The sequence below is a fragment of the Adiantum capillus-veneris genome, chromosome 14 (assembly GCF_014529385.1).
Source record: "Adiantum capillus-veneris isolate H3 chromosome 14, ASM1452938v2, whole genome shotgun sequence".
Lineage (NCBI taxonomy): Eukaryota > Viridiplantae > Streptophyta > Polypodiopsida > Polypodiales > Pteridaceae > Adiantum > Adiantum capillus-veneris.
Window position 1 is genome coordinate 45,063,854 of NC_140944.1, and position 20,037 is coordinate 45,083,890.

The window sequence follows — 20,037 nt, forward strand, 5'->3', positions numbered from 1 at the left end:
TGATTAGGGTAAGTGATGGGTACTCTCAACTGTGATGCAATTTTGAAATATAAACCTGCTCCCATAACCCACACTATCCCTACAGTATTCTTTCCATATTCTGTACACGGATAAAGAGAGAACTGCAATAAGATAGGAGTGAGATTAAGAAACCCTTCCCACATTTGGTGCCATTTTTGGAGATGAATAGACCTAAACTAGGAAAAACATGAGCGTTTTGTGTAGTTGTCCATTAAGTTTCTCTAGGTTCACCTAGAGTAAAACTTTCTCTTAAAAAATGCATAGCTTAAGAGTGTCGCTCTTTTACTATGTAGAGGTAGTTTGGGTGTAGATTGTACTTGCTAAGTACCTTGTAGGATTGTAGGATTAGGTTAGGATTTTGAGAGTGATTGATGGACAAGAAAAGTCTTAACATCAATGCTCAAGAAACCATAAAAAATAAGAAATCAAGTGTTTGTGGACACTTTCCACAACCCAGCTGCAGTAGAGCCTAGGAGTAGGGTAAGTAGAACCTGAGGTGAGATCTCAAATCTTTGCTCACTCCAAAGGAATCATCTCTGAGTTGTTTATGTGAAGTTGCAGAATTCCAAATCTATGGTTTGCATGAATCGGCTGAAGATTATGCTCATAAAAGTTGTACGGACCAGTGGGTAAGCTTAAGGATGCATTTGAGGTAAATTTCAAGAGTTTGCAAAAACTCAGATTATTTACTTTTTCATAAGATTTTAGGCCAAATTAAGTTTTTACTTGACTCAGAGGCGTAAAACAAGTCATAAAAAGACTATCCACTGAAAATAGACCAACGAGATGACAATGTATAGCCATGAAACATTAGATGGGCAAGGGAAGCACACTATTCATTACCCATGCAACTTTTATGGCATCGCAATCCGTCTCAATGTTTTAGGGCGGCACAATTGTGAAATTTTGGCGATTGGGCCCTTGGCGAGCCCAAAGCCAAATGATTGGCAATTAGGCCACCTAGGACCGACGAGACAAAACCTGACAGCCATGAAACTTGCAAGGGTGAAAGAAACTAATTTCCATTCCTGCAAAGCTTCATGGGCATCGCAATCAGTCTCAACGGTCAAGGGCGACACAATCGCGAACTTTTGGCTGTTGGGCCGTTCGCGAGCCCAAATCCAAAAAATTCGTGATGGTGCCACCCAAGAACGATGAGACAAAAATGGATAGCCATGAAACTTTGCAAGGATGGTGGAAGATCACATCCCACCCTTGCAAAGTTTCACGGGCATCGCAATCTGTCTCAACAGTATAGGCGGCACAATTGCCAACTTTTAGCCGTTATACCCTTTGCAAGTCCAAAGCCAAAAAATTGGCAATTATGCGATTGTGGTCAGAGACGACGATATCAAATTACCATAAAAATTTGCAAGGAGAGAGTAAGTACACTAATTATTTCTCTTGCAAAGTTTCATGGCATTGCAATCCATCTCAACGGTCCAAGCTTGCACCATCGCTATATTTTGGCCGTTGGGCTCTTGTCGAGCTCAAAGACAAAAACATTGGCGATTGTGCCACCTTAGATCAACGAGACGGCAACGGATGTCCATGAAGCTTTGCAAAATTGGGTAAAGCACAATAATACCCATGCTTGAAAAGTTTTATGGGCATCTCAATCCGTCCCAATGGTTGAGGGCGGCGCAATCACGAACTTTTGGTTGTTAGGTCTTTGTTGAGCCCAAAGCCAGAAAATTGGCGATTGTGCCACCTTGGATCGACGAGACAAGAGTGGCTGGCCATAAAAGTTTGCAAGGATAGTGGAAGAACACTAGTTCCTATCCCTATAAGGCTTCATGGTGATTTCAATCGTCTTGATAGTCTAGGGTGGCACAATAAACAATGGGCGATTAGGCCACCGTGGACCAACGATACGGGAGAGAATGGCCATTAAACTTTTCAAGGGAAAGTAAAGCACACTAATAACAATCCTTGAAAAGTTTCATGGGCATCCCATTTTGTCTTGACAGTCCAAGGCAGCACAATCGCCTACTTTTGGGCGTTGAGTCCTTGGTGAGCCCAGAGCCAAAAATATTAGCGATTGTGCCATCCTGGATATAAAAGATGGCATCAAATATCCATGAAACTTTGCATGGATAGAGAAATCATAATAATACCTTCCACTACAAAGTATCATGGGCATCGCAATCTGTGGGGTCCTTCGCAAGGCGAAGGCCAAAACATTAGCAAATGTGTCATCCTCGACCGACAAAATGGTAAGGGATTGCCATGAAACTCTACAAGGGTAAAAAAATCACACTAATCCCCAATCTTGAAAAGTTTAATGTGCATCACAATCCTTCTCAACGGTCTAGGACAACACAATGGCCAAATTTTGGTCACTGCGTCCCTGGAGGGTCCAGAGCCAAAACATTGGAGACTGAGTCATCCTGGACTGATGAGACAGAAGCGGATGGCCATGAAACTTTGTAGGGATAATGAAAGAAAACTAATATCCCCTTCCCTTGCAAAGTTTTATGGGCATCGCAATCCTGGACGGTCCAAGGCGGCACAATTGCCAGTTTTTGTCCGTTGGGCCCTTAGCGAGCCCAAAGCAAAAAAATTGGCGATAGTGTCATCCTTCATCCATGAGAGGGAAACGGATTTCCATAAAAGTTTTAGGGGTGGGGGTAGCACACTTATCCATGCCCTTGCAAAGTTTCATAAGCATCACAATCCGTCTCGATCGCCTAGGACAACACAATCGCCAAATTTTGGTCGTTGGATCATAGGCGAGCCCAAAGCCAAGAAATTGGCGATTGTGCCACTTGGACCGACAGGGAGTGTATCACCATGAAAATTTGCAAGGGCAATACAATCACACAAATCCTTGCCCAACAAAGTTTCATGGGATTCGCAATCCTCATCTCAACGGTCCAAGGTGGCATGATTGCCAACTTTTGGTCGTTGGGCCCTTGGCGAGCCCAGAGCCAAAAAATCAGCAATTGTGCCACCCTGGATCAAGGAGACAACAATTCCTAGAATGAAATCTTTGCAATGGTAGGGGAAGCACACTAGTTTTTGCACATGCAAGTTTCATGGGCATCACAATCTGTCTCTACAGTCCAAGGCGGCACAATCGCCAACTTTTGGTCGTTGGGCTATTGGCGAGCCCAAAGCCAACAAATTAGCGATTGTGCCACCTTGGAACGATGAAACAACAATGGATGGCCATGAAGCTTTGCAAGGGCTGGGAAAGCACACTATTCCCCACCGTCCCCACCCTTGTAAATTTTCATGGGCATCGTAATCGTCTCGACGTTCCAAGGGGACACAATCGCTAATTGTTGTGTCATTGTGGATAGACAAGACATCAACCTATGTGCATGAAAATTTGGAAGGGCAAGTAAGCACACTAATCCCCACCCTTGCAAAGTTTCATGGTCATTGCAATCTGTCTGAACGATTTAGGACACCACAATCGTCCAGACGAGACGAAACCGGATGACCTTGAAACTTTGTGGGGACAAAGGAAACTAATTTCCACCTGTGCAAATTTTCATGAGAATCGTAATCCGTCTCCACGTTCTAGGGTGGCAAAATCACCAACTTTTGGTCGTCCACGAGTCCAAATCCAAAACATTAGCGATGGTGCCACCTAGGACCAATGAGATGGCAACGGATGGCCATAAAACTTTGCAAGGATAAGAGAAAAACACTAATACCCATCCCTAGAAACTTTCATGGGCATTGCAATCCGTCTCAATGGCATAGGACATCAAAATCGCCAATTTTAAGAGGTTAGACCCTTTGCGAGCCCAAAGTCAAAAAATTGGTGATTGTGTAACCCTAAACCAAGAAGACGGCTCCAATGGACATGAAACTTTGCATTGGTAGAGAAAGCACACCAATCCTTGCCCCTGCAAATTTTTGTGGATGTCACAGTCCATCCTGATGGTCCAAGTCAACATAATCGCTAAATTTTGGCCGTTGGGCTCTTCGTGAGTCCAAAGCCAAAAAATTGGTGAATGTGCCACCTTGGATTGATGAGATGGCAATGGATGGCCATGAAACTTTATACAAGTGGGGGACGCACACTTATACCCGCCCTTGAAAATTTTGATGGGCATCGCAGTCCGTCTCAACGGTCTAGGACAGCAAATTTGCCAACATTTAGCTGTTACACCCTTGGCGAGCCAAAAGCCAAAAAATTGGCGATTGTGCTACCTTTGACTAACAAGATGACAACGGATGGCCATGAAGTTTTACAGAGGTAATTAAAGTACACTAATACCCACTCATGAAAAGTTTCATGGGCATCGCAAGCTATCTCTATGGTCCAACATGACACAATCACCAAATTTTGGTAATTGGGCCCTTGGCGAGCGCAAAGCCAAAAATATGCGGATTGTGTCAACCTAGACCGGCCGGAGTGCAATGGATGACCATGAATCTTTACAAGGATGGGGGAAGCACACTAATTCCTACCCATTGAAATTTTGGTGCTTGCGTCACCGTGGATCGACAAGACAGAAGCATTTTTCTATGAAATTTTGCGAGGGTAGAGTAAACTTATTCTCGTCCCTAAAACCTCTCATGGATGCGTGTATAGAGTCGGTGACGATGAGTCTTGGGATCACAACACACGCCAACCAAGACGATGTGAAGGTCCTCTGAAGATGATCAAAAGTTCATCCAACAAACACACATACTCGTTTTCTCTCACAATAAACTCAATTCCCAAATCTCTCTCACTCTTCCTTACACACTCCGCCCTAATCGCACACATACACCCGCACACTATGTAGAAAACACTTCTATCTTCTTCACCAAAACACCATGGCCATGGAAAAAAACTCAATTACAAAGAACCCAAAATGATCCCTAAACATGAAATTGATCAGAGAAATGTGTAATTCACTCTTCAAAGGTGAGGAAGAAGAGAAACAGCCCGGCAAACGGGTGCGGGACTGCACACACATACCACCATGAGTCCCTTGTCTCCCTCTCTTGAGGTTTTATGTTTTTTCACTTTAGCAAGAAGATCCCCCTTTTTTCTCCATGGCAAGTGAGATGATGTGTCAAAAATTATCCAATTTGAACCAAATTTGACCAATTTTTGAGCCTTTTTTGCCTATAAAAAAGCCAGTTTTGATGGGGATTGGGACAAACGGTTACCAAAAATCACCAAATTTGTTACGTTGATTCCTCAAGTAGTTTTAAAGCACTCCATTTTGAAATCCATCACTTTCTATACATGTTACATGTGATATGTATAACGTCTGCAAGGATATAGCCGAGGTGCACGGGCGACTACATAGGTCACGTATTTGCGCATGAGAGAGCATTCTCTATACTTCCACTTGTTTTATTGAGACTCAAAAGAATATTTACATCATGTACAAGGAGCTCTACAAAACCATAATGCCACAAACAAGGGTCAAATTCCTCCAAGGGATATGTACATAATGGTGACCTTGATTGAGCATGCCCATGCATATACATATGTGACTTCTTCCAACAAGTTGGAAATCATTCATAAAATCCTTAGGTTCTTTCTTAGCCGCATAAAAAAACCTGTCATAACTTGCAAACCCGTAGTCTGCTGATAGATCATTCATGATCAGTAGTAGCAATTTCTAGGGCAAGCAAAAAGTGCATATCATCCCCAGAAGTTACCTCTGCATATAAAGTGACATTTGAGTTGTCATGCTCTTTAAGAAGTATATCATCATTTACAATTTTCATCATTCTTGGCACATACTTCTTGAGCATGTATCCATTAACTTTAGATGAGTGCATGGTTCCATCCAAATCAGCAAGCTGATAAGTGCCAATCTTGTACTTCTTTGCTACCATCATGAATGGACCCTCCCATGTGATTTGCAACTTTTTTGAAAGGTGTTATCCAATCTGCTATTGTATCTTAGTACTATATCACCCTCCTCTATATCTTTGTCCTTCATAGTTTCATTGAACCTTCTTTGTTGATCATGTTGATTTTTCTCATAATGCTCAAAGGCAAGAGTACGATCCAGTTCTAAAAATTGTAAATGAAAAAGTATCTCTTCAAGCATGTTAATTGCCTCTTCATTTAACTTTATGATCATCTTGATGGATAGAATCTCAGCTTATGGGCAACAATGCTTCCTTTTCAAACACCAAGTAAAATGGAGAAAATTATATTCCTAATTTTGCAGATGTTCTGTAAGCCCACAAAGCACATGAAAGTTCAAGATCCCATGTTTTACTATGACTTTGAGTCATTTTGGTAAGTATCCTCATAAGTTCTCCATTGAATCTTTCATCATTACAGTACATTGCGGATAATATGGAGTGGTGTACCTATGGTGCACCTTCAATCTTCTCACATAAATAGTTTATCAACTCTCGACGGAAGCCCGGAGCATTATCAAAGAGAAATTCCAATGGTACAACAAACTTACAACATATATCCTCATACAAAAATTTTCTAGAACCCTTGCTAGTGATCTTCATTATTGCCTTTTCCTCTGCCCATCTTGAAAACTAGTCAATTGCAATAATAATATAACATTTTCCTCTACCAATCATAGGCACCTTGATGCAATGGCCCTATTGCATCAAGGCCCTATTTCTCAAACACATCATAAGCCAACATAATGTTGAAAATTCAGCTTTGAGTACTCTCTTACCCATACATTGGCATGATAAACATGATTTGCACCAATGATGGACATTATTATGTATGCTTGGCCACACATACCCTTCTTGTAAGATCTTTTGTAGAATTACTTTCATCACAAAGTGTCCACCACAAGACTCCTCATGGTTTTCTTCTAGAATTCTATAAATCTCTTCCTTCCAAGGTACACGACATAGCACCAAATCACTCCCTTTCATGAAAAGAACATCATCATGAAGCAATTATTTACCAACTTTTCTCATGAACGCATACTTCTTTGATGCTAGATTGTCTTAAGATAGAAGGCTTGTCTACAAAAACTCTTCTTCTTTTGAGAAGGTTTCTCTTCCATGATACATAGCCTCATCATCTTTAATGACAAACACTTTAGTGATCATCTCCTGTGCAACATTATGAGCTTCTTCATTTTTGGACCTATCAACATGCATGATTCTTCAAGCTTCGAACTGATTTAGCAATTTCTTAACTTGTAGACAAAGACCCTTCAGTTTTGGATTTTTGTTTTTCCACACTTCCAGAACTTGCTTAACCACTCGCAAGGCATCTGGAATCATAGATTACAATGCATCTAGATGATACAACATGATTTTCCTATGAGCCATCAAAATACATAAAGCATTTATTTTCAAGCTCTTGTATTCTCATGCTTTCTTGCTTCACGGCTTCTTCTTTTATCAAAAGTGGACTCTCTTTACACATAAGAAGGTCTTCCAAAGTATCTCTAGTGCTTTCTTTGACCATAAATGAGAATTGAAATTGTTAAAGCTCAATTATCCATTTCATCATTGTCTTTGACATGTTGAGTTATTGAACAATTGAGGAAGTAAAGAATAGCTCGTCAAGAAGGTAAAAGGTCGTGGTAGTAGATAATGCATGAATCTTCTACAAGCATACACAACACTAATCATAACAATCTCCACTTCAGAATAACCTCTCTCAGTAGAAATCTTAACTTGGCTAGCACAGTATATGGGCCTCATATACTGGGATCCTTTAACTTTTTGTAAAATATCGCTCCTCAAAGAAAAGGTGGTAACAACAATGTAACCACTTATCATGGTTCTTCTGCGAGTGGAAAATATTTTGTTCCTAATGCTTCTACTGGAAGCACTTCGTCTAGGAGTTCTGGTGATAAGGGCAAAACAAAGATGCATTTCCATTACTATAAACCTAATGATCACTTGATCAATCATTCTTAAAAATTGAGGGCAAAAGAGGCTAAGAAGAAAGAGGATGGATCAATGTTGAACCAAAGGAGCCCTATCACGCCTATCCAGATGGGCCAAGAAAACTAATTTTTTTCCTCACTCATTTATTTTCCGCCTAAGTCTGAACCATGTTTGTACACAATGAAGAGGTTAGAAGCCAGAGCCCACTATATTTTTTGAAATAATTATCCTTTCTGGCAAAAAATCCAAATTTTCCACTTTAGGTATATAAGCCAAAATTAGTAATTATCAAAAGGGGCTACTTTTACTTTGGAGCTCACGTAGTGAAGAGTACACCTACACTTATGTGCTCACTATTCTTTGTATGGGTAAGAATTTCGAATGAAATTTCATGTGCTTCTTCCTCGTGCTCTTGGCATCGTATACATGTTTAATGTGCTATGTTTGGTGTGTGTACGACATAATGAACGGTTTTAGCTCTATGTTGCCTAGTGTATTTAATTGCTAGTTTTGTGTTTTTAATGGTGTTTTAAGTGAATAAAGCATGGATAGAGGTAAGTAGGCCTTAGGAGAGGAAGCAAACAACCCCTCATTTGTCTTTTTTGGGTGAAGTTGAGAGGTGGCACCAATTGCGGTTGCTCATCTACCTGACTGTGATTTTGTAGGTTTTGGTGTTGGGAACCTATTTCCTATAGCCTAGAAGCCCCCAATCTCAAGTTTCATGTCATTTGGAGTTCATTTGACCCCAAAATGACTATTTGAGTGTTAGTTAGATGCCAAGGGAGACTTAGACATTTTCCACAACTGACACCTCTCTCCCAATGTTTTGTCCTTCGGCCATTGCAATTGATGTTTCCATGTACTAGTTGGGTCGGCTACGTACTTGGATTGACATATTTATGTTGGTTTGAGTTCTCTCTAGGCTACATCGTCCAATCGCGGAAATCCGCTTACATTGCCATTGTTGTTGGAAACATAGGACTTACACTAGTGGAGGAGGTCGCAGTGAGGTTCGTTTTTACCCAATTCCCAAGTGTTACATCTCATTACATTTACCTTTAGGCAAGAGAGTCAGTCAAGCTTATTGATTTCTCAGGTAGACTGAAGAGCGGTGCGTTCTCTTTTGGTTGCCTTATAGGTTAGATTGACCTTAGTAGTTGGTTTTAGTGCATTGTGAAGTGAGTTTGTGCTTTGAATCTTGTGTAAATTGTGTATGGTAGATAGTCGTGTCATAAGAAGAGGAGAGATTCAAAAATTCTGCTATCATCTACCCGTTATCACTTATTTTCACTTTGTTTTGTTTTGTGTTTTCTTATTTTGTTGATTAGATTAGTTGTAGGAATAGCAATTAGGTTAACATTACATTTTGGTGTTGCTTGAACAAGCCAAAGTTTCTTTTGAAGTGGTACCATATTGCGACTTTTGACGGCACAGGTACAGGTACAGGTACAAGTGATTCACACAGGTACAGGTAGCTGGAGTACAGTGATATACTAGCAGTGATGTCACTTGCAGTTGTTGTGGGTATGCATCACTTCGCGCCTATTTGAGCGCATTGTCTGCTGGATTGTACGTTACTTGTGGAAACTGCCATTGTACGCATTTGTGGAGCCATACTTGGTTGTATTTGGCAGGCCCAGCCATTTCTGAGACTTGGTCTGGAAGATAGTCATTTCTGAGACTTGACTATACGCGATTTGCATTAGCCTTCGTGTGAGGGTCGATAGCGTGAGGTTTTTATTGAGCTGGGGGATTCTCAAATGTAGAGATCCTTTCGGTGATACAGGTAGCTGGAGCACCCTTTTTGTGACCTCGCCATAGGCTATGTACTAGTGAGTCCTATTTGATGCTCGGGTTCTATTGTTGGCAGTTTATGCATACAGATACAGTCTATACTTTGGGTTCTCATTGCTCTACTTCTGGGGAAACTCTGTCAAAATTTTTCCAAGTTATGATGGCTGGTCTTTTGGTCTTTTGAGCCATTTTATGCTATTATGCTGCTGAAATTTTGGCAAAATCAAAGGATAAGACAGGTGTGCTTTCTTGGGAACTTCATGGTTGGCTTTAATGGATGATCAAAATGGCCCTCAGTTCACTCCTTTTCATTTAACTCAAAGAATTCAGATTCATGTTCATGTGTCTAGGAAGATCTTTTTCCAGCAGCGCATAGTCTTTATGTTTGGGCCAAGAAGATTGAGAGAGATCCTGGAACGTCCATTGCCTGTTGTAATTCCAATGATCAACTATGAAAACTCATTTGATGTGCATGTGTTTGTCCTTATCTAAAGCTGAGCTCCATTGAAGTTTCTAGGGATTGGGTAGTGAAAAGTTTTGGGTTCTTGCACGTGTGTTCGAAGGGGTTCTCAAAGCATCATAATTTGGGTAGCCATGGATTTCTCTTATCCCGAGTTTCATGGAAGAAGTGATGAAGATGTGGAAGAATTTTTGGAAAAGATGGAGGTTGCCTGCATTAGCAACGAGATTCATGACCCTACGCAAATGTTACGCCTTCTCCAAATTTGTTTGAAGAGTGATGCACGAGTTTGGTCTAAAGCATTTGAAGAGGAGTTGCGTGTGGCTGATCCACCTGTAAGGTTGAGTTGGGACAATCTACGACATGGGTTGGAAGTGGAGTTTGTGAAGATAGAAGATCCTGACAAGGTGTGGCAAGAAGTACAGGCTTTGGTGCAAAAGGAAGGTGAGCCAATAGATGCGTACATACGTAAGTTTTCATTGGCATGGGAGCGAATGTGCAAGGCTTTAGCACCACAGGTACCCCCGCCTGACATGATGAAGAAGGACAGGTTCTTGGCTGGTCTTTGGGAGAATATACGTTGGAGAGTGGAGCTAAAGAAGCCTAGGACATATGAAGATGCACTAGAGGTAGCAAGGAACAAAGAGTGGAAGTTGAGGAAAATGAGCCAGTTAGGGGTGGAGTCTTTGCCCATGAGGTCTGAATTTCAGCCTATAGAGTCTTTACAAGGTCGCATGTCAGGGGTTCATCACGAACCAGTGGTTCCTGTTACTACTCAGGTTATGCCAGCAATGGTCACTACAGCAGTGCAAGATGATGGGCTAAGGCAAGACATGAGGCAAATGGTAGATTTGATGAAGAATCTCAGCCTAAACATGCTAGGTCAAGTGGGAAATAATCGAGGTCGAGGGAGGTTTGCAAATCAGCCAGGAGTTGAAGAAAGGCCTAGGAATGGTGTTGGACAAAGCAATGGTAGGTTTTGGAGGCAGACGCCCACATGTTACAATTGTGGAGAGTTGGGTCACATCAGCCCGCAATGTGATAAGCCACCAAGGATGGGGGGAGACATGTATCCATTGCCAAGATAGGTGCTAACTAGGTCAAATGATTCTGGCATCGAAATTAAGGGAGACGAAGGAACCAGTGGACTGACCCAGGAGGAAAAGGGAAAGACAAAAGTGCTAAGTGTAGTCACCTTGGAGAAGGCATCAAAGCTAGAGGATACATTAGTGATGCCTATTGGGAAGAGGACCACAGAGGAAAAGGAAGGAAGAAGTGCCCCAGGTCCTAGTAAGAAGAAAGGAAAGAGCCATGAAGGCGAGGATGTCAAGGCCAAGAGGAAAAGGAGAGCTCGTCGAAAGTTTCATGTTTTAGATTTTCCACTAGGGGATGGGCAATTAAGCCATGACTTGAAGGAGGATCTGACGAGCAGGAAGGAAGATGTTACTTTTGGGCAGCTTATAGAGATGGTGCCTAAGCTAAAGCGACAGTGGAAGAGGATGGTTAACCCAATGGAGAAAGAGCCAGAGAGAGGTTCAGTGAAGGTGTTGGCAATGGACGAGCTACCAGACATTTGTCCAATAGTAGATGTGTGGCATAAAAGGAAAAATTTGGGACAAGGTTATGTGGATGGCGGAGCCCAAATATGCGTCATAACACACTCATGCGTTGAGAAGATGGGTCTCACAGTGGCTGGGGTGTCAGGTTTTCGGATCAGATTGGCAAACCATCAAAAAGTGAAATGCTTAGGTGTTGTAAAGAGCTTAGAAGTGGAGGCATATGATGCAAAGGCAGTGGTTGATTTTCATGTGATGCCAGCAGGGTTGGGAGCATATCCTATTATACTGGGTAGACCATGGTTACGTGCAGTGGGAGCTGTTCAAGATTGGCGACATGGTACGATTAGCCTCTATGGAAAGACAGGTACCAAGAAGCTTTATAATATGGACACAAGGAAATGATTAGAGGAGCTTTATGAAGATGAGGATGAGTCTAGTGATGAAGACTCTTCCACGGTGACAGATGAGGACAGTGATAGCACTACCAGCAGTGATGAGGATGCTGATGTTGCATTTCTTTTGATGGACAAAGAAATCCAGGAGTTTGGTTTAGTTGCATTTGCGAATGAGGGTGAAGATGAAAGTGAAGGGCCTTATGAAGTGATTGAAGGGTTGATGCAAACCAAGGTTGAGTTGTCAAAGAAGCAGGAATTAATGACGCAAATGATCAGTGGAGACCTCTCAGCTATGGAGAAGGATATATTTTTTGAAATGCTGGGTAGTTTTCCTAATTTGTTTATTACTTCATATGAAGAGATCAGAGGGTTCAAGGGTGAAGAGATGCATATAGAGCTGAAAGAAGGTGCTAAGCCAGTGCGGCAAAGGCTAAGAAGGATGGGTCAAGAGCAAATGGAAGCCTTGCGGGTAGAGGTGGACAAGTTATTGAAGGCAGGGTTCATAGTTCCAGTGGAGACCACAGAATGGGTGAGTCCAGTTGTAGTTAGTCCAAAGAAGGATGGGAAGTGGAGAATTTGTGTGGATTTTAAACCCTTAAACGCAGCCACTAAGAAGAACCCATATCCTCTTCCATTCATCGATCAGATCTTGGATTCAGTGGCAGGTTATGAGAGGTACAGTGTGTGTGATGGTTTTTCAGGCTATTTTCAATTGAAGATTGCTCTTAAAGACCGCACAAAGACAACTTTTATTACGCCATGGGGCTGCTATTGCTACACAGTATTGCCATTTGGGTTGTCAAATGGACCTTCCTTCTATCAAGAGAGAGCAAATTGGGTGTTGGAACCATTCATTGGTAGTTGTGTTAAAGCTTTTATGGATGACTTCTGTGTCTATAGCAGTAGGGTTGATCACCATGAAAAGCTGCAGATGGTATTGGCTCGATATGATGAATGTGGAGGACAACTAAATCCAAAGAAATGTCATCTAGCACAGCCAAGGGTGAAGTTATTGGGCCACATGGTGTCAGAAAATGGCATTGAGGCTGATCCAGACAAGGTTAAGTCTATTATTCTTCTTCCATCACCTACGAGTACGAAGCAATTGGCAACCTTTATACACAAAGTGAAGTACATGGCACGGTTTATTCCATTGTCTTCGCAGCTTCTTTATCCATTACAGCAAGTGGCAAAGCATGATCCATTGCAATGGGATGACAAGTGTGAAGAAGTGTTTCAAGAGGTGAAAGAGGTGTTAGGGGGGTTGTCAGCCATGCAGGCTCCTGATTGGGAGAAAGTTTTTTATGTAAATCCATCAGTAGGGGATGATGCCATTGGAGCCATGCTATTGCAAAAAGGGAAGGGCAGCCATTATATGAGGCCAGTGTATTGTGCAAGCCGAGTGAAGTTGGTAGCGGAGAGAAAGTTATCGGAAGTAGAGCTAGTGATGGCCAGTGTAATATTTGCTTGTCGACGATTTCGTCATTACTTGCTACCACGGCCTTTTGTTTTCTTGACGAGTTATGCCTTTTTTCCACAGTTAATTAATGGTACTAACATGTCAAATGTGGTGAAGAAATGGGTAATTGAGCTGCAAGAGTTTGAGTTCTCTTTTCTAGTGGAAGATAATACAAGGGCTACCCTAGCTGATTTGTTGACCTACAAGGAGAATCCCCTTATTGTTAAGGAAGAGGTGGTGAGAAAGGTAGTTGAAGAAGTGCCACAGATCAGCAATGCACATGTGTTGTTCTTTGATGGTTCATACAGAAAGAGCCACGATGCAGCTTCAGGGGGTATAGCACTTTATGATCCAGAGGGGAAGCTAGTATGCAAGAGAGGGTTCAAATTGGATGCGCATAGTAACAATGAGGCTGAATATGCTACATTGGAAGCCGGATTACACATTTGTTTGAAGCATGGGGTTCGAAGGTTGAGCATAAAAGGTGATGCCTTGTTAGTGGTGAAGCAAGTGCTGGGTGTGTGGAAGAGCAAGAACACCTCATTGAAGGAAATGTGTTTCAAAATTAAAGGCTTGTTAAAAAAGTTTGAAGCATGGAGCATCAGAAACATTGAACGTGCTCTAAATGGAGAGGCACATGAAGCAGCTCAAGGCATGATTGGGGAGCTATTCGTGTTGAGGACCAATTTACCTCTTTATCATGTCCGGGAAAGCTTGGCTCAAGAAGAGGAGTTTTTGCTAACAGGAATCATTCCAAAGGAGATTCAGAAGTCTAAGAAGTATGGCTTTGTGCGTAGAGCATACAGGTACAAATTGATTGGTGATGTCTTATACATGAAAGGGGCTGATCTCGTGTTGAGACGTGTACCTTGGCGGGAGGAGCTTTACAGAGTGTTGGAAGAGAATCATGAAGGCGCATGTGGTGGCCATTTTGCTCTAAAGATCACCTTGCATAAGATTTTGCAAGAGGGGTATGTATGGCCTAGTTTGCACAAGGATGTTCACCATTGGTGTAGGTCTTGCAATAGGTGTCAAGCGTTTGGGAAGAGAGTGTTGAAGCCAGAGCTACGAAGTTCTTTCCCAGCACTAGAGCTAACAAAGAATGTGTACTCCCAACAAGGAGGCATGAGTGTTGGTAGCTCTGACAAAATGACTTTAATGTTACAAAAGTACTCTTCAAGCTCATCAGACCATGCAAATTCTACTTGTTGTGTCAACTTTTGCAAAGGGTGAAGTAACTCCGAGGCTAAGTGAATGAAGCGTGACATATACTTCACCTTTTGAATGAATGAGATGACCTCCTTAAGACTCTTGGGTGATGGTAGCTCAATAAGAGCCTTTGCCTTCGAAGGATCCACTTCAATGCATTTGTAAGAAACTTTATGACCAAGCAAGATTACTTCATCCTCACCTATATGGCACTTGTCGGGGTTGAGTTGACCTCCCATTTCGTAGAGCTTCTTTAAACCTTCTTCTACCCTTTGTAGATGCAATGATTTTGAGCTATAAATACAGAAATCATCAATGAACACCCTAATTGACTTTCCAAAGAATGCTTGAAACACCATATTCATGAAACGTTGGAATGTTGCAGGAGCATTTGTCAGACCAAATGGCATGACTCTAAAAGCATAACAACCCCAAGGAGTGATAAAGGTTGTTTTCATTTGATCCTCCAGTGCAATCCCTATTTGAAAGTAACCTGAGTAACCATCGCACACAGTGTACTTCTCATGACCAGCTACCTCATTTAGTATCTCATCCTGGAATGGGAGGGGAAAGTGATCTCTCTTTGTTGCCTCATTGAGGGGACGGTAATCCACACACACCCTCCACTTTCCGTTCTTCTTAGGAGTGACAACAACAGGAGAGACCCACTCTGAATTCTCCACTGGATAAATGAACCCTACTGCTAGAAGCTTTCTTACCTCCTTGAGTAAAGCCTGCTCCTTGATGACTCCTAGCCTTCGTAGCTTCTGAGCCTTAGGTGTGGCCTCTGGCTTCAACTCAATTTTGTGTTGAACAGCATCTACTCCACGCACATCGGTGTAGTCTTTAGCAAAAAGCCTAGGAAACTTCCTTAGCACACATTTGAACTCCTCTCTTTCATCCTTTGTAAGTGTTGTTGATAGCATACCTTCCAGCATCCCTTCATCTTGAACACCTTCATTCTCTTGAGGACCTACCTCCTCCAAGCCTTGACAAGAGGTCTCTTGGTTTCTTGGCTTAAACCTTACCCCCATGACTTCGATGGAAGACTCCTCTTCAGTAATGCTGCCGCTACTTTCTTCTTCTGAAGTGCTATCGGTCCAACCTTCTTCCGTCTCACTTTGAGATGATTCTTCATGGAGCTCCTCTTGGCGTTGCTCCTTCATGTCAAAGACAACCTTCTTATGATTGTCATTCCTGCAAATCAATTTCCCACTCTCCCAATCCTGCAAAGCTCGCATTTTCATTAGCCATGGTCTTCCTAGGATAAATGGATAACCACTTCCCTTGGTCGACATAACATAAAAATCCACCGCTTTCTTAATGCCAAAGGCCTCTACAAAGACATTTTTACAAATGCCTACACACCTAGCCTTGCTATTGTTTGCCATCTTGACTTTGATTTCAGGTGTCTCCTGGATGTGCATGCCTAGTCTTTGCATGAGTCCCTCTGTCATGATGAAAATTTGTGCACCCCCATCCACTAGACCTTTCCTAACCAATCTTCCTTTGATGTAACAGTCTAGCACCGGTGTAATGTCCTCATTCATTTCAGCTTGTGCAATTTTTACAACAGGCACACTCTCTTTTACCTTTCTCCTAGTGCTAACTGCCCTTGTTAAATCCCTCCTAACTTGTGGACATAATGCAAGAAATTGAGGCCATGAAATATCAGGACCCTTACCTCTCATGTCTTCCAACAAGTTGTATGGAGCCATACCATGTCCAAGAGGGAAGTCTTGGAGGTTGATATGACGTCGAGTCCTCCTGGTTTCCTTGGTTTCCTTTGCCTTCTTGCCTCGTCCATGGTCACTCTGTGATGTGACTCCTTCTTTCTCTTTACCTTTTCCTCGGCCACGCTTAATTCCATTGGCTTCCATGTCAACCTCATTTGAATTTGTCACCTCTACCACATGCACATTTGGATCTGGCAAAGGTGGAACTCCTTCTACCCCTTGTGGAGGTGGTCTTGGTCCATTTGGCCTTTGTAGAAGCCTTGGTTGTTGACCAGTTCCTTCACCTGCATTCATCACTGGGTAATTCAAGTTAGGTCTCCCTGGCTCCCCACGGGGCCAAGGACAATTAAACATCCCATGTCCAGATTCTCCGCAATTCCAACATTGCAAGACTCTCCTAGGTCGTGGATCTCGCTCTTCAGACTTCTTTGCTTGTCCCTTTGGACCTACAGCTTGTGCAAGGTGAATTGACAGGCTGCTTAAAGATTCGTTTAACTTCTCAATTACTTCCGCCGTTACCTCAGGAATCTCCCTCGATGTTGATGCTTGTGACTTACCTTTGGGTCTAAGACCTTCTATTGGAACCTCTCCCCTTAAGCACTTGAGTTTCCTATATTTCTCAGCAGCCCTAGTTTCAGCTGCATCAAAGGTAGCGGGTGCACCCGCCTCAACTTTTACCTTAAGGTCAGGAAAGAGTCCGGCTATGAACCTCTCCTTCTTTAGAAATTCTGCACCATCACCAGGGTTAGCAACATTTCGTATCCATAGAGCCCAAAGACGTAGAAACTCTTGCTTGTACAAGTAGTAGTCATCTAAGTCTTTTTGCTTATGAGAAACAATGTCTTGCCATAATTTTTGATTATTTTGGGGATCAAAGAAGTATTTCTTGAAACGATTCAAAACTTCTGTGTAATTCCCCTTAACTTCCTCAGGCAAAGAGTCAAACCAAGTACTAGCATCTTTCCTAAGGACCACCTCAAACATTTCTACACGTTCTTGATCAGTTATTATCCTCTTGATACGGCAAGACATCTTGAAATTTGCTAAAAATAATTATGCATCCTCTCCAGGCTCTCCAAAGAAAAGAGGATATCCAGACATTTGGCGTTGGCTCTCCATTGAATTGATTTCAAAGTGACGCGTTTTTATTTTTTTCTTTCTTTAAAAGATTTACACAATAATATTTTCTAAATTGCAATCTATTCTATAACAAAATAAAAATATTCACATCAAATGACCTATGATAATCAATAAGAGGTAGAATGACAGGGTTTGGTGACGCGAGAATTTCTCCTGCTCTTTGGGCACCAAACATGAATACCATACGTTGTTGAAAATGGATTTTTCTACTAATTGCAATGTTTACTCTAATGTGTGGAGTGAAATGAAAGGGAAAAACCTGTATTCCCGGGCCATTATCCATGGTCTATGCATGACCTAATTCTTAAAACAAAACCAAAATATAGACGTCCAAACTAAGGTCGTACATAATTAGAGGCAAAATAAAAGGATTTACTGATGCGTTTATCTCTACCAACCTAAGAGGTCCTAAAATTCTACGAATTACTCGCTGAAATTTCAACTTAGTACTAACAATTATGTGTACCTTTTGCCTTGCAATGGAAATGAAGGGATCATACAAATTCTCGTGATTCATGCAAGCTACTTGATTATGCTAAAGGTTGAGCCTTCACAAAACATACACAAGCCTGTCCTCAGTGGGGGCACCAATTTGAGGCGGTCCGGGGCGGGCAACAAGAAGAGCAACCTCTAGACACCCTTCAAGGCTCCCGTGCTGCTCAATGGGACTAGGGCACAACACCACACAAACCAAAACAACAAACCCACAGCCAAATCTCAACTACACAAGGGGCACCACCTAGTTTAAGAGCGAACTAGGACGCAAAAGAGGAGAATCGTTAGAGCAACCCACAAACAAGCAAGGAATTTACACTAACCCTAACACCAATGGAACACTCTTACACACTAAAACATGATAGAGAGAGAGATAGTGCTCGGGCTGCTTTGAAACATATCGGCAATGATCAAGAAAACACAACTATATATTTAAGAAAGAGAGAGAAAGGGGGAGGGGGTGCTTGTTGCATTAATACCTTCTTACAAATCTGTCATGACAAATCAAAGTGAGATTAGTATTTGTTCAACATAGCTTGCGTAAATTTCACCACAACACATCACAAGAAAAGCCACCCAAATCACTGTCTTAAGGCCAGGGGAGTCCTCTCCACCCTGTCGCCCTCTTACAGTATGTGGGATTTATGGCTAGATTGATGACAACACCAGAGACAAGCTATCAAGAACTTTAACAAAAAACACCAAGACACTTACGCATCATTGTTGTCCATTACTTCACGTTGGAAGGGAGACAAAGTATCCAAGCTTAGTCCAAATCCACCCTCCTTGATTCAGCGAATGTTGAGCTTACACTAGTAGGAGAAATGATAGATTTCCTACTCTCAATTGAATGATCACTCTATCTCTTACAATGGCATAGAGTTCCCTTGCTAATCCCCTATTACAACACATGCACATGGATAAGACAATGAGCTTCCACTCAAGAGCTCCTTCTAGAGAGGTTGAGCTTGGCTTCTCAAGCTATAGCATAGTGCTCTTGCTTATGGCTCCCCCCTTTTGTGCTAGCTACACCCTCCTTTTATAGCAATTTTGAAGGCTAGGGTTACTCCTCTAACCATGGTTGGGTTAGATTTTCAGCAATTTATCTAATTTTTTTTGCTTGGAATTATCAAGAAGTTGGTGGGGAAAGAGAGAGGAGAGAAATGGAAGAACTCCTCCCCTATGCAAACGCTTTTGCAACTCTGATGTATATTAAAATTGTAAAAAAGTGTAAATTGTATAATTTTTGTCACATAGACCTCTGGGGGGGGGGGGGTATCTCTCATAGATATCTCCTAGACCTCTCTTTAGAATCCCCTAAACTTGCATGCCTAGTCAGCTTTGCCCAAGATCCGTGCCCACCCTTGGTCCTACCCTTCACTTAACAATGCTATGAGGTGTTATGATAGGAAGTTGCCACCTACCCACCCTTGCATTTGTATATGTTTTTCAAAACAACTTTTATGGAGAAGGTTTCTCTCATAGGAGGGGGACGAGGGTGGTAAGTTGTAAAGACCAAACCTTAGGAAGGTTTCTATCAAAAAAAATCTCTATTGAGTAGTTTTTGTACAGATTTCTAGATAAGCTACTAGGCATCCAGAAACATAGTAAAGGGACCTAAATTGACGTTAAAGGGGTGTTATAAGGAGATAAAAACAACTCTAAATTTCTATCACCCATATATAACGACAAGACACAAATCTCTCTCTCTCTCTCTCTCTCTCTCTCTCTCTCTCACACACACACACACACACACACACATACACGATTATAAGTAGCTGATATCAGCAAACCTATAAACTTATACGCGAATTTTCTTTGTCAATCAAAAAACTCATATTTTAATCATCCAAATATCATTCTATGTGATCAAAATGCAAGAGAGGATCCAATGAGGCATTGGAAGTGGAATGAAAGACATCGCTTAGGGTGCATCGCTAGACCTATAATGAACAAGGGTCTAGTGGTGTGGACG